Source organism: Giraffa tippelskirchi, chromosome 3 (assembly GCF_054371585.1).
Source record: "Giraffa tippelskirchi isolate mGirTip1 chromosome 3, T2T-mGirTip1v1.2.pri, whole genome shotgun sequence".
Classification (NCBI taxonomy): Eukaryota; Metazoa; Chordata; class Mammalia; order Artiodactyla; family Giraffidae; genus Giraffa; species Giraffa tippelskirchi.
The window spans coordinates 63,652,194-63,664,704 of record NC_137277.1 but is presented as its reverse complement, the minus strand read 5'-3'; the positions used below and the strand labels follow the sequence as shown (position 1 = coordinate 63,664,704).

The 12,511-nt window shown below is 41.8% G+C and overlaps 1 protein-coding gene across 4 annotated transcripts in view; it reads left to right on the top strand.

Annotated features, from left to right (window-relative positions):
• The window catches only part of OCA2 (OCA2 melanosomal transmembrane protein), a 302,523-nt gene that overhangs the window by 37,937 nt on the left and 252,075 nt on the right, over positions 1 to 12,511 (top strand). The window lies entirely within an intron of this gene.

Here is a 12,511-nt window from a genome sequence, read left to right as displayed (position 1 = left end):
GCATCTATTGAGATTATCATATGGTTTTTATTCTTCAATTTGTGGTGTATCGCATTGATTGATTTACATATATTGAAGAATCCTTGTATCCCTGGAATAAATCTCAATTTATCATGGTATATGACCCTTTCAGTGTGCTGTTGGATTCTGTTTGCTAGTATTTTGTTGAGAATTTTTGCATCTATGTTCATTGGTGAAATTGACTTGTAATTTTCTTTTTTGTGATATCTTTGTCTAGTTTTGTTAACACGGTGATGGTGGCCTTGTAAAATGAGCTTGAGAGTATTCCTTCCTCTGAAATTTTTTTGAAGAGTTAGAGAAGGATGAGTGTTAGCTCTTCTCTAAATGTTTGACAGAATTTGCCTGTGAAGCCATCATGTCCTGGACTTTCATTTTTGGAAGATTTTCCATCATAGTTTTAATTTCATTACTTGTGGTTAATCTGTTCGTATTTTCTATTTCCTTTGGTTCAGTCTTGGAAGGTTGTCCTTTTCTAAGAATTTGTCCATTTTTTCTAGGTTATCCATTGTATTGGCATATAGTTGCTTGTAGTAGTCTTAAATGATAATTTGTATTTCTTGGCATCAGTTATAATTTCTCTTTTTTCATTTCTAATTTTATTGATTTGAATATTCTCCTTTTTTCTTGATGAGTCTGGCTAAAGGTTTATCAATATTGTATTTGTTCCCACAGAACTAGCTTTTTGTTTCATTGATTTTTGCTATTGTTTTCTTCATTTCTATTTCATTTTTTTTCTCTGATCTTTATGATATATATCTTTCTACTAACTTTGGGTTTTGTTGTTCTTCTTTCTCTAGTTGCTTCATGTATAAGGTTAAATTGTTTATTTGAGATTTTCCTTGTTTCTTGAGGTAAGATTACATTGTTACAAACTTCTCTCTTGAGACTGCTTTTGCTGCATCCCAAATGCTGGGCTGGAGGAAGCACAAGCTGAAATCAAGATTGCCGGGAGAAATATCAATAACATCAGATATGCAGATGACACCACCCTTACGGCAGAAAGTGAAGAAGAGCTAAAGTGCCTCTTGATGAAAGTGAAAGAGGAGAGTGAAAAAGTTGGCTTAAAGCTCAATATTCAGAAAACTAAGATCATGACCTCTGGTCCCATCACTTCATGGGAAATAGATGGGGAAACAGTGGAAACAGTGTCAGACTTTACTTTTCTGGGCTCCAAAGTCACTGCAGATGGTGATTGCATCCATGAAATTAAAAGATGCTTACTCTTTGGAAGGAAAGTTATGACCAACCTAGACAGCATATTAAAAAGCAGAGACATTACTTTGCCAACAAAGGTCCATCTAGTCAAGGCTATGGTTTTTCCAGTGGTCACATATGGATATGAGAGTTGCACTATAAAGAAAGCTGAGTGCCAAAGAATTGATGCTTCTGAACTGTGGTGTTGGAGTGGACTCTTGAGAGTCCCTTGGACTGCAAAGAGATCCAACCAGTCCATCCTAAAGGAGATCAGTCCTGAATATTCGTTGGAAGGACTGAAGTTGAAGCTAAAACTCCAATACTTTGGCCACCTGATGCAAAGAGCTGACCCATTTGAAAAGCCCCTGATGCTGGGAAAGATTGAGGGCAAGAGGAGAAGGGGACGACAGAAGGTGAGATAGTTGGATGGCATCACTGACTCAATGGACATGGGTTTGGGTGGACTCAGGGAGTTGGTGATGGACAGGGAGGCCTGACGTGCTGCAGTTCATGGGGTCGCAAAGAGTCAGACATGACTGACCGACTGAACTGAACTGAACTGCACAATTGCACTCATGTCACAGCAATGGCACCCCACTCCAGTACTCTTGCCTGGAAACTCCCATGGACGGAGGAGCCTGGTAGGATGCAGTCCATGGGGTCGCTAAGAGTCGGACACGACTGAGCGACTTCACTTTCACTTTTCCCTTTCATGCACTGGAGAAGGAAATGACAGCTCACTCCAGTGTTCTTGCCTGGAGAATCCCAGGGACGGCGGAGCCTGGTGTACTGCTGTCTATGGGATCGCACAGAGTCGGACACGACTGAAGCAACTTAGCAGCAGCAGCAGCGCATGCTAGTAAAGTAATGATCAAAATTCTCCAAGCCAGGCTTCAGCAATACGTGAACCGTGAACTTCCAGATGTTCAAGCTGGTTTTAAAAAAGGCAGAGGAACCAGAGATCAAATTGCCAACATCTGATGGATCATCGAAAAAGCAAGAGAGTTCCAGAAAAACATCTATTTCTGCTTTATTGAATATGCCAAAGCCTTTGACTGTGTGGATCACAATAAACTGTGGAAGATTCTGAAAGAGATGGGAATACCAGACCCCCTGTCCTGTCTCTTGAGAAACCCGTATGCAGGTCAGGAAGCAACAGTTAGAACTGGATGTGGAACAACAGACTGGTTCCAAATAGGAAAAGGAGTACGTGAAGGCTGTATATTGTCACCCTGCTTATTTAACTTATATGCAGAGTACATCATGAGAAACGTTGAGCTGGAGGAAGCACAAGCTGGGATCAAGATTGCTGGGAGAAATATCAATAACCTCAGATATGCAGATGACACCACCCTTATGGCAGAAAGTGAAGAAGAACTAAAGAGCCTCTTGATGAAGGTGAAAGAGGAGAGTAAAAAAGTTGGCTTAAAGCTCAACATTCAGAAAATGTAAGATCATGGCATCTGGTCCCATCACTTAATGGCTAATAGATGGGGAAACAGTGGCTGACTTTATTTTGAGGGGCTCCAAGATCACTGCAGATAGGGACTGCAGCCATGAAATTAAAAGATGCTTACTCCTTGGCAGAAAAGTTATGACCAACCTAGACAGCATATTAAAAAGCAGAGACATTGCTTTGCCAGCAAAGGTCTGTCTAGTGAAGGCTATTTGTTTGTCCAGTAGTCGAGTATGCATGTGATAGTTGAACTATATAAAGAAAGCTGAGTGCTGAAGAATTCATGCTTTACAACTGTGGTGTTGGAGAAGACTCTTGAGAGTCCCTTGGAGATCGAACTAGTCCATCCTAAAGGAAATCAGTCCTGGGTGTTCTTTGGAAGGACTGATGTTCAAGCTGAAACCAATACTTGGGCCACCTGATGCAAAGAGGTGACTCATTTGAAAAGACCCTGATGTTGGGAAAGATTGAAGGCAGGAGGAGAAGGGGATGACAGAGGATGAGACGGTTAGATGGCATCACTGAACCAATGGACATAAGTTTGGGTAAACTCCAGCATTTGGTGATGGACAAGGATGCCTGGTGTGCTGCGGTTCATGGGGTCGCAAAGAGTCGGACACAACTGTGCGACTGAACTAAACTGAACTGATAGGTTTGGGGCCCTCATGTTTTCACTATCATTTTTTTGATAGATTTTTTAAATTTCCTCTTTGATTTCTTCAGTGATCTCTTGGTTATTTAATAGCATGTTGTTTAGCTTCCATGTGTTTATGTTATTTTTTTCAATCTTCTTTTCCTGTAATTGATTTCTAATCTCATAGCATTGTTGTTGGAAAAAGTGCTTGATATGTTTTCAGTTTTCTAAAATTTGCCATTGCTTAACTTCTGGCCCAAGTTGTGATCTATCCTAGAGAAAGTTCCATGTGCTCTTGGGAAGAAAATATATTCTACTGCTTTCTGATGGAATGTCCTATAAATATCAATTATGTCTATCTGGTATAGTATGTCATTTAAACCTGTGTTTCCTTTTTTATTTTCTGTCTGGATTATCTATCCATTAGTATAAATGGGGTGTTACAGTCCATCACCATTATGTTATTGTCAATTTCCCCTTTTATAGCTATTATCATTTGCCTTATGTATTAAGGTGCTCTTATGTTATGTGCATAAATATTTATAATTATTCTATCTTCTTCTTGGATTGATCCCTTGATCATTACTCTTTTTTAATGGTCTTTATTTTAAAGTCTCATTTTTCTGATATGAGTATTACTACTCCAGCTTTCTTTTGATTTCCATAGAATCTTTTTCTATTCCCTCACTTTCCGTTTGTATGTGTCTCTGGGTTTCAAGTGAGTTTCTTGTAGAAAGCATATATATGGGCCTTGTTTTTGTGTACATTCAGCCAGTCTGTGTCTTTTGGTTGGAACATTTAATCCATTTACATTTAAGGTAATTTTGTGTATTTTTTTATTTTATTTATTGTGTTGTTTTTCACTGTTTGCTCTTTAGTTTTTCTAGGTCCTTGTTAAAATTTCTTGTGTTTTCTGCATCTGTGCCTCCATTCTATTTCTGATATTTTGGATCATCTATACTATCATTATTCTGAATATTTTTTCAGATAGGTTGTCTATCTTCTCTTCACTTATTTGTTTTTTAGGTATTTACCTTGCTCCTTTTACTGTCACATATTTTTTGCTGTCTCATTTTTCTTGATGGGTGAAGCTGTGCTTTTGTCTTGCAGGTTGCTTTGTCTGAAGTGTCCAACACTGAAATTTGCAAGCAGGTGGGTGGAGGCAGGTCTTGGTGCCTACATGAGGATCTCCAGGGGACCTCACAGCAATAAATATTCACTGGGACATGAAGTTCTCTGTTAGTCCAACAGCTTGTACTTGGTGATCCCACCATAGAACAACAGGCCTTGACCCGTGGCATGGTTACCAAGAGAACTATTCCCAGAAGTTTAATTTTGAGTGGGAATTGGTTTTCATCCAGATTTACTGGAGCATGGCCTCCTGTTCTCTACTCCTGTGTAGACATCTCTGTATGGCCAGAAAAGGAACTTTAGAATGGAATACATATCAAGAACACCTATGTGCTGCTCTAAACTCTTATCTATTTCCATTTTATGTGCTATTTCCCCCTTCTGAGTTAGTACTCTATTTCCTGTGCCAGTATATTTAACAAGAGACAAGGAGCAGAAAGATGTGTGTTTGACTTAAGTAGCTTTGAACCTCTGGTGCTGCCTTTTTTTTTTTCTTTTCAAGCCCCTCCAATATTAGGAGGTAAGGTGATATCCTTAAACTCTAGACTCTTACTACAGAGCAATTTGGGTTCTCAATGGCAGGAAATTGTGATTCCCTGTCTCTCTCTCCTCTTCTTCCTCTCTAACTACTTCTGCTTCTGTGACTCCTTTGTTCTTATTTCATTGAGTCTTTCCCAGGCACTGGAACTTAATCAGTAGGTCATTTCTAATCTATGGACCTTGTTTTTCCTCTTTCTATTCTGCTCCTTCCCCACCACATATTTTCTATTTATTAAGTGGCTTTTTTTCTGAGAATTAATCTAGGTCATACTCTATATCCTGTGCTTCCTCACTGGTTTCAGGTATCTTGCTCTATCAATAGTAATGGTAGCAGCTCCCTTCTCTGGCTTTGCCCTGTGAACTGTCCTTCTGCCAAGACCATTTGTGTTAGGCCAGAGAAAGGGTAGGTGAGGTGCCTACCTTCTCAAAAGAGTTTCAGTTTTACAAGTTGTCTAACAGCTTTATATACAGTACGTTTTAGGAAAACAAGTATACTTCTCTTTTTCACTTAGGATTTTAATAAAATAGGATTGATTCTGATGAGCAAGTTTGTGTGTGTGTGCGTGAGCATTTATGTGTATGTATACCTATACAAATCTACATTATATATACAATTTTTGTACTACCATTTAAAATAAAAAGATGTTTCTTAATAAAATGTCAAAGTCTTGCTATTAAAAAAAAATTTCCTGGTACCTCCTCTTGTCAGTGTCCTTGCCCCTGTGGTGAGCTACAGTCTACCCACACCTTCCCAGTAGCCCTATAATACCTCTAAGTAGTTTCTGGACCCATTGTGTCAGACCAACCTCTTGTGTGTTCCTCTCACCAGTGTCTGTGCCTGGAGCTGGTCCAGATCACACGTGCCCATGGAGACCAGCAGGGCATAAGCCTTCATAAACATACCCACAGAAGCTGGTGCAGGTGAAGGAAGCCTTGGAGGGGGATGGCCCTCTGCCCAGCTGGACCCTTGGCCAGAGGAGGCCCTTCTGGAGTGGCACTTGGGCTGCCAGGACCCATGAGGCCAGAGGAGGCTTTACAGGACCCACATGGCTGGAAGAGGCCTTGTCAGCCTTTATTTCTTCAAACACTTTTTCAGCTACATAGTATTTCTCATTTCCTTCTGGAATTTTGATTACATGAAGATTATACCTTTTGTTATAGACCCACAGGTCTGAGGGTCTGTTACTTTTTTTTCTCTGTTGTTTGTATTAGATAATTTCTATTGTTCTCGCTCCCAGTTCAATGGTTCTCTTCGGTTTCCTCCACTTTGCTGTTGAACCCATCTACTGAATTTTTAAATTTTGCTATTGTGCTTTTTAGTTCCATTTGGCTCTTCTTTGTTGAGGCTTTCTATTTCTTTGCTGAGATTTTCTATTTTTTCATTTTTCCAATTGTGTCTGTTATTGCCTATTAAAACATTTTCATTTTGCATTTTGGTTGTCTTAAAAATCATTGTCAGATAATTTCAACATCCCTATCATCTTGGTTCAGTTCAGTTCAGTTCAGTTGCTCAGTCGTGTCCAAATCTTTAGGACGCCATGGACTGCAGCACACCAGGGGTCCCTGTTCATCATTTTGGTTCAGTTCAGTTCAGTTCAGTTGCTCAGTCGTGTCCAAATCTTTAGGACGCCATGGACTGCAGCACACCAGGTGTCACTGTTCATCATCTTGGTATTGTTATCTATTTTCTTTCAAGTTGATATTTTCTTGGTTGTCACTGTGACAGGTGATTTTGGCAGAAACTTGCTCATTTTGAGTATTATCAAGCTCCAATTCCTATTTAAACCTTCTGTTTAGCTGGTTTCCTCTGATATCACTTCAGCAGAAGGGCTGGTACTGCCTCATTCCTGCCATGTAAGATTAGAAATCCAAGTTCCCCAGTTAGCTGATGTCGATATCAAGGTAGGGAAGGATTCCCTGCTATTTCTGGATGGTGGTGTGGGAGCTCCCTACTGAGCCCCTGCTGATACCTTCTTAGCTGGGAGGGATTAGGCCACCTCATTGCTGCTCCTCATGTGGCCTCCAGGGACACAGTTGTGAGGTGGCCTCATTATTGCAGTGGTGAAATTTCTGACTCTCCACTTGGCCTATTGCAAGGTGGGACTGAAGTTCAGGTTCCCCACTCTTGGTCTCCACCTACATGAGGGAGCATGCATATGGAGGAGGTGGGATTTCCTGGTACCCAGGACAGATGAATGTGCCATTTCCCTATGTGCTTTCTTAGAAACCACTCCAGTGGGTATGGGAGACTGATCCGCTTATTATAGCCTGGTGAGGAGGCTGGAGTTTAAGTTTACCACTTGGCCTTTGCTGTCTCATTGAATGTGGGTTTGCAGTGTTTGGCTACAGTAGTTATTGTCTATAAGCTTTCTAATCTACTAGGCTGCTGCATTCTTGTTTCTTTGGCTAGAGAGGACAGGCTTTTCTTAGGGCTTTTTTGGTCTTACATCTGTTGGTGTTTCTAGGTTGCTGACTTCTTCAGCACCTTGTCTGGGATATATGAGACATGATAAAAATCCAAGGACACAGTCTCACTGCTGTGTCATTTCTTGGATCCCTAACTAACTTGTTTGCCTTCTTCTGCCCACCTTTCAGAGTCTTCTTACCGAAATAAGAACAACTTCTTAGCAAGTTGTTTTATATAAAATGTCAGACTTTTCTTTGTACTTCATAGCAAGAAGAGGGAAAAATAGTTCTACTTTGTGTTCCTGGGAGCACAAATCCTTAGATGTAACTTTTTAGTGTTGACAATAAATCTGCATGCTGGCCTGAATGATTCAGGAGAGAAGGACTAAAATTGTAACAAAGCCATCTACGCAGGTGAGAGTGGGAGGTCTCCAGTGTGCCTGTTAGGGCTGCGGGCAGGCATGTCCTTGGAAGGCTGGGCGCTTTATTCTAATTGCTCCATTCTGTCAGTGTGGGACTTTTCTCTCTTGGAGACAGTACTCACCCTTGCTGGATTCTTCTCTGAATCTCACTGTCTGGCTCTGGCTCAGGCTCTGCGGTCAGCGACTTTCTGCTGAGTTTGGCCAATAGGAGAGTCTACTGGGAGATTGGGGAAGGGAGGAAGGAAGAGGCCAGTACTTTGCTTTGTGCCACCCTGATTTAGGAGGCATCTCTTCTGGGGCTCCAGCTCCTTCCAGAAAGCCTCCCCTCCATGGTTTCTGCATTCATCTTCTCCCTCTGTCCCTCAGCCATGATGGTGGAGGTCTTTTGCTGGTGCTAATCTCTGGCCTCTGGTTAGTTTTTCAGCATGTCCACGTCCTATGTAACCAGCTTCTGTGTTTATGTACACAGAGCAACTTTCCTTACTGGATCCTGGCTGACTCCCTCAGTGAAGAAAGGATGAGGCAAAGGCAGTGGCTGACACTAGAAAGATGGGAAGGTATATATGGGTTTAAGGAGGGAGATGGAGGAGAACAGGAGTGAAAATTGCCTTTGGTGATGCACTAGGATTGCTGGGCAGTGCTGAGCCCATTGAGAATCCTGCATGTGGAGGTCAGATGAGACCAACAGCAGGACCCAGGGTTCTCTATGGCTACATTCAGCCATTTAAGTGGTGGCTCAGGGTGGATCAGCCAGGTTTAAGGTCTTGCCATGGGTAGCAGATAGACTCTGGGATGACCTCCATGATCCCCACTGCCTGGTGTTCACACTCTTGTGTGATGACCCATTGCCCTTGAGTGACTGTGGGACCTGAAACTGGATTCCAAACAATAGAATCTGGCAGAGGTGATGGATGGGCTATTGCTCCATGGCTGTAGGAAGCCTGTGGGAAGTAAGTGTGGGCTCCAGTCGACAGCCGGCAAGAAACTAGGTCCTCAGTCTTACAGCTACCAGGAAGGGAGTTCTGCCAACACTGAGTGATCTTGAAAACCAATTCCCAACCGAATGACTCTTGAGTTCCAAAGCAGAAGATTGAACTAAGCCTTGCCCTTGACTCACTGAAACTCTGAGATTATAAATATGTATTGCTTTAAGCTACTATTATTGTGGTAATTTATTAGGCAGTAATAGAAAACTCATATAACAGGTGAGCTTGACAGAATACAAGAGAAAGCAAGTAAAAGGAGGGTGTTTGCTGGACCACAAAATCTCAGTTGGGAAAAGGGAGTGAGAACGTGGTGGTGTTGGCTGATGTGGGAGCTGGAAGCTACCTGCTGGTAAGGCACTAAAGTAGCTGAGCGTCCAAGAAATAAATGGTTAAGCCAAAAAATAGTAGCAAATGTAGTAGTGGAGGGATGGTGGTGGAAGAGAGAGTGAGAGAAAGAGTGATCACAAGCTAGGTCTCAGATCTTCAAAAAATGAAGGGACATTCCAGGAAGACAGTAGCCAGTGAGATAAGGGTAGATAGTGCATTGCAATGGCACCTGGAGTACTTTAGGGAGGAAAGAAGAAGGCAGTGGAGAGCTAAGAGGGTAACTCTCTGAAGGGAAGAGAATGAGACCGAGTGCGTAATGAAATGTGGACCCCCTTGTTCAAAAAATGGGAAAAAATGCCATTAACAGTATTAAAATATAAAGATTTTCTTTTCTTCCATAGGTTGTCAACTTGTCATGGTGTTTTAAATTGCTATTTGGTATTATGATTCTAAGTAAAGAAAAATTAAAAATGTGAATTATAAGCATAAATTTTATTGTTCATATTTATATTGTGCAGCATCAGTTTAAAATACAAATGTGAGAGTATTTAACTTGTAGAGGGAATCACAGAAGTTGCATAATTTGTGTTTCCTGACTTAAATGTGCATACAGAGTTTGTTTTTACCAGACAAGGAAACATAGTGTCAAACTAACTTTAATATTTTTATTTTGCCTTTTGATACAAGTACATTCTATCAACACTCTCTGCCTTCTGCTTATTGATGAGTAAGTCATCTTTTCAATGTAAGTGGTGGGTGAAAGCAGGGAAATCATAGCAGTAAGAAAATACTAAAACTTCCACGGTCATTTGGGTTTCTTCAAAAGTTGTTGCCTTTCTGTATTTGTAAATTTTTGTTCCACCAGAATGTATGGCCTCTTGGGCTGTCAACACTCCACTTACTCAGTTGTAGACAAAATACACTTACTTTATATATTTCTTGGAACTCCCACACATCCTGAGTCCTCCAGAATTTGTGATCATAGGGCATTGCAAGCCTCTGTGAATTGAGTGACAAGGAGTGGTGGACCCATGAATTGCTCTCATTCCGCCTACAGGTGTGTACATTGCTTCCCAGTGCTGCAAATTCTTCTCAGCAAAGCTCACAGTGATTTTGGCTTCAGAGTGTCGATTAAAAATATGCATAATTTGAGAGCTGCAAGTTAAGTTTTATTTGGAGCAGAAGGAGAACTACAGCCCGGGAGACAGCAACTCAGAGAGCTCTGAGAGACTGCTCCAAAGAGGCAGTCAGGGAAGGTCAATATATAAGATTTTGGTGAAGGGAGAGTTCACTTCCTCAAGGGGAGCGTGTGCGCCAGTGTTTTCCGGCCCTCTGTCAGACTAGGGAGGTGGGCACTCTACTCCTTTCCCTCAGGGAACCCTGAAGGCCCCCAGGAGTGTTTCTGATCATTGCTCACAGTGAACATAGTCTGTGTGGAAAACTTCCTGGGTACCAAGCCTTATGTCGAGAACTTTAGGAGTCTTTGTCTCTCTTGAGCTCCTCCACGGCCCAGTGAGGTTGATGCCATTAAGCTCCGTTTAGTAGAGAAGGAAATGGAGGCCCACTCCAGTATTCTTGCCTGGAGAATCCCATGGACAGAGGAGCCTGGTAGGCTACAAGTCCTTGGGGTTGCAAGAGTCGGACATGACTTAGTGACCAAACCACCACCACCACCAAGTGCTTACTTTACAAAAGATTTCTGCTAGTCACGAGTGTAAGATGAATGTGGAGGAAAGAGAGCAAGCGAACTGGGCAATCAGGCAAGAAAAGAGAAGTTTATTAGAGGGAAAACAGCGGGTGACTGGCCCTTAAGGAGAACCAGCGTTCTCCCTTTTGATGGAGTCCTTCTTATACCCCACCAATGAAAAATTCTCTGAAGGGATGGTCACGTAGCTGGAGGTCTGGAATCTGGTGGTCTCGAAGTTTTGAGAAGATAGGAGCCAGTGAGATAACAGCGTGCCATTTGGGCAATTTTATCAGTCTCACAGATCACTGTGATTTATTCATTGTCTGTGAGGTCGACATAACGAGCCATCTTATCAATGAGACCCCATGTGGGCCCTATCAAAGAGGAGCTGATGTTCCCCATGAAGGGATTTAGTGATTTTCTAGATATGAAGAGATACAAGGATTGGGATCATGAAATCAGTTCCTGAAAATATCTAATTATCTAAATACCTGTTCTACCAGATCCCCTGGAAGACATAGTGCCTCACTCCACCCTGAACTCTTTCAGGGGGTGTTGAAGGTCAACAGCTACAGCAGCACAGGGTTCAATCTCTGCAGAGGCAGATGACAAATGCCTTGTTGTTCAGTCACTGGCAAATGTTCTTGGCAAGTGCCAATTTGCAGTTGACAGGTAAGTGCCAATTTGTAGTTGACAAGAGCAACCTTTGATAGCAAACCATTCTGCTGCCAACCACAGGTAATTGTGGGGTTGTGGGATGCTGCCAACTATTATATAAACAAGTAAAATGATAAATGGTTAAAACATAATCCCCAAAGTAAGACACCATAATCTTGCAAGTATAGTGATTTTTCTCATTTTTATAGTAGGTATTATTGATTCCAGATGTGTGCAGTAGTAAGCAGCAGCTTGCAGCAAGCAGTAGCTGGAAACAGGGTCTTAGTTTCCCAGACTGGGAGTCCTTACCACTGGACCACAGGAGCCAGCAGTTAGGGCTAAGGTCCCTAGTCTTGCCTGCCCAGTCAAGAACTAATTCAGGTGAGGAAGCAGAAGATAAAGAGCAAAGTAAAAAGTTTATTGAAAAGAAAAGTACATGCGGAAATGTGCATGGGCAAATTCAAGAGAGAGAGTCACACCTTTGGGAAATTTGAATCCTTTATAAACAGGCAGTTCTCTGGGTCTTTGTCTTCACTCAGGCCAATCACCTTGCTTTGTCCTCCCTGGTTAATTTGTCTAAGGATTCTCCCCTGGGGTGCGCATGCATACCCTAGCCAAGATGGGTCTTGAAGTGAAGGTTTCTGGGAGGAGCAAGACTCATTATGGCCTGTAATTAATCCTCTGACTTTTGACTTCAAGGAGCCTTTTACATGTGTAATGTCTCCATTGTCAGACAGGGTTGTTTCCTTTCTTTGTCCTTGCCATGATTATTTCCTTGAGGTAAGAGACAAAGATTGGCTATTTACCCTGTTTCTTCTGCTGGCTGTAACTTCCTCAACTGGAGACCATCTATCTCTTATCTCAAGAAGTGCAAAGAAGAGGCTGGCTGATTGTAAATTCCTCAACTGAAGCCCACCTATCTTTTATCTCAAGAATTCAAGCAGAAGGGTGGCTATAAATTTCTAACCTGGAGACCTTCTGTCTCCTACTTCATTATTATTTTCTTACTGCAAGAGTATTAATTTGCTAGATGCAAAAACTGTTAAAGTC